Below are 3,352 nucleotides of genomic sequence, written 5' to 3' on the forward strand. Positions count from 1 at the left end.
GGCCTCGCTGGAGAAGCAGCGGGAAGGTAAGCAGGGAACCAGCCCGCAGGGTGCCGCCCTGAGCGACAAGGGTTGGACTCCTGTGCAGGTGCCGAGTGGGGAAGGGGCCTTGGAGCTGAGCTGGTGACCGCTTCGCAAATGGCGCCACTTTGGGGTTAGCTCGGCGATTGGGAGGGGAGGTGGTTTGTAGGTGTCTGAGGGCTTCCTTGCCTGCTCAGGGCATTGATTGCTTCCGGGGAGTGACCTCTTCCCTGCTTGTTGGTGAAAGTTGTCCCCGCTTAAAGGAACTGAAGTATTGCAAACCAGAGCCCTTGAAGTACTGAGGACTCGACTAGGTGAGTTGGGGACGGGAGCACATCCCGTTCCTTTGGAAGGCTCCTCGCTCCTCGCCCTGCCGTTCGCCATCAGAACTGAGGCCATAGTTTTCTGGAAGTTAAAATTCAACGCCAGAACGTCTTTTTGAGGGTGGGAGATAACCTGGATTGAAACAAGGGACGCCTTTCCAGGAGCTACACCCGCAGCCCGTTTTATTTTAGGGTCTGGTTCATTTGCCCAGGTCTGGCCTGGAACTGAGATCCTCCTCCCTCAGCCTTGTGCCTCAATGCTGGGCCGCCTCGGATACTTTTTGAGTGCTTCTAGCTACCTGTTTCTACCCTGTTTGGTCGATCAGGGCAGGTCTGATAGCACTGATCCAAATGTGGTTTCTGTACATATGTACACTGCTTGACTTACAGCATGAGCCACATCTGGTTTCTGGGTGGGAGTCGCAAAGAACAACCAGGTTGTGGGGGAAGGAGAGGCGGTGTCACCGGTCAGCAGTAGCCGATCGGTTGAGTGAAATGCAGTGGAAGTGAGCACTTTTCCAGTTTTGTTTCATCGGCAGTGGAGTGTTAAGAAACTAGTGTAGTACCAAGGATTGAACCCAGGGCCTTGCAAATGCCAAACTGCCACTCTATCACTGAGCTGTATTCTCAGGCCTCTTTATTTTCAATTTTGTAATGGGCTCGTGGTAAGTTTCCCAGGCTGACATCAAGCTTTTGAGCCTCTTGTCTCAGGCTCTCAAGTAGCTAGAATTGAAGATGTACAGCACCTCGTCCAGCTTTTAACTAATTTTTAGTTGGGCTGCTTTTAAATACTTATTTGTGATAGGTCTGCGTTTTGTTTTGTTTTGTTTTCCTTTAAATATCATGAACGATAGCTAACATTTATTGTGCTTAGCGTAGACCAGGTACTCTGCTCAGCTCGGTCTAGAGTCAGCGTCCATGTCCTTGAGCTAGGTGTGGTTGTGGGCCTGGAGTCCCAGCTACTTGGGAGGCTGAGGGAGCAGGGCACCTAGAGCTGAGGAAAAATCATAGTCTTAACCCTAAAGCTGCCTTTTATGTGGTCTATTATACAGGCTGCTGCCCAATCTGTATGTTACAAATCTTTCCACTTTGTCATATCTGTATGAACTTTGTTTGTTTGATGTTTTCTGCTTTGGAATGATTTTCTGTTTCTGACCTAGTCAAATTCTGTATTTAATTCTGACTTTGGTAACATGCTTAGAGAGTCTTGCCAAACATGATGTTTTCATTTGCATTCTTCTGCACATAGTTTAGACTACCTCTGAATATTTTATCTGACTTCATAAAAAAACAAAAATGATTTAAAACGAGCAGGGCTGTGTGCGGATGTGTAGAGAGCTAAATTAGGTGTCCTCGTGATCAGTCCTTTTCCCCATCAATATGAAATGCTGTATTTATCATACACTTTATGTACTTAGGTCCTATGGACCTGATATAAAACGTCTTTGTGTCGTCGTGTCTCTTTTTGTTTTTCTCGTGGTGGTGGAGCTTGAACCCAGGGCGTTTGCACTGAGCTGTATCCCTGGCCCTTTTTTATTTTTATTTTTTATTTAGAGATAAGGCCTTGCTAAGTGGCGAGGTTGCCTGGGCACGAATTTGCAATCTCTCTGCCTCAGCCACGCAGAGTGCTGGGATTACAGAGGTGGGCCACTACACTGGGCCATGTCTGTTCTTTTAATATCCTACTAGATTCGGTTTATGAAGATTTTAGACGTTTAGTTGAAAGAGTTCTGCACGTTTGTTCATAGAGGAGAATGATCTGTGGGATTCTGCTTTGGGCAATAGAGTTATTTAATGAATTAAAATACTTCTCCAGTTTTCCTTTGCTAACTATGTTAGTATTTAACAAATGTTTCTGTGTGTGTGTGTGTGTGTGTGTGTGTGTGTGTGTGTGTTCCTACAGTTGAACACAGGGCCTTTGCATTGAGCTACAACACAAGCCCTTTTTTGTGTTTTGTTTTTGTTGCTGTGTTTGTTTTAAATTTTTAAAACAGAGTCTCATTGAGTGCCCATGCTGGGCTCAAACTTGTGGTCCTCCTGCCTCAGCCTCCGGAGAACTGGGATTACAGGCATGTGCCACCATACCCAGCTACTTATATTTTTCTAGTCAAGGAGATGCTGTGGCACCGTTAAAGGATATTAAAGTCTGCGGGGCATCTGTGAGGATATCAGTAATGTTTTGTTTTTGGTTTTGGTTTTTTGTTTTGTTTTGTTTTTTGGTACTGGGGATCGAACTCGGGACCTTGCGCTTGTGAGGCAGGTGGTGGTGGCGCCACTGAGCTAAGTCCCCGGCCCTGTTTTTTGTTTTTTGTGTCTTTTTTTTTTTTTTTTTTTTTTTTTTTTTTTTTTTTTTTTTTTTTTTTGGTGTTTTGAGACAGTCTCACGCTGTGTGGTCCAGGCTGAGTTTAAACTCACTATGGAGCCCAGGCTGGCCTCAAACTTGGGGTGATCCTCCTGCCTCAGCCTCTCGAGTGCTAGCCACCACACCCGGCCAGGAACATTTTTCTTAATCTGCTTGAATTACGGGAGTGGAGGACATTCACTTTTCTTTTTTTGCCCTAAGGAAGACTGTTAAGCAGGTATTTTGATAAGTGGGACAGTGATGGTGAAATTCTCGCAAAATGGTGAAACTGGACCTTTGAAGATTATGGACCCTTTAAGGAGTGTGTGTTACTAGTTTTAAGAAACACTCACTGCTCAGTAGCAAACTTCCCAAACCGATGTTTGGCATTTGATAATTGTTCGGTGGTAATAGTGTTATAATATATATCCTAACATAGAGATATAGTATATATTCTTTGTCATTCACACGAGTAGGTCCCAACCAGTTTTCAGGGTATCTTAACATGTGTTTCACACAAAAACCAGTATTTTATTTATAGACTGTATAGGTACACATGTGTAGAGGGTGTGTGTGTTCCATCATATTCTATTTGAGGAAGAAGGTATGTAAAACTCACACTAGTGGATCGTCAAAAGATCAGACCTCGAATCAGGCGTGGCGGGCC

The sequence above is a fragment of the Fukomys damarensis genome, unplaced genomic scaffold, assembly GCF_012274545.1.
Source record: "Fukomys damarensis isolate Sample0158 unplaced genomic scaffold, DMR_v1.0_HiC HiC_scaffold_13, whole genome shotgun sequence".
NCBI lineage: Eukaryota > Metazoa > Chordata > Mammalia > Rodentia > Bathyergidae > Fukomys > Fukomys damarensis.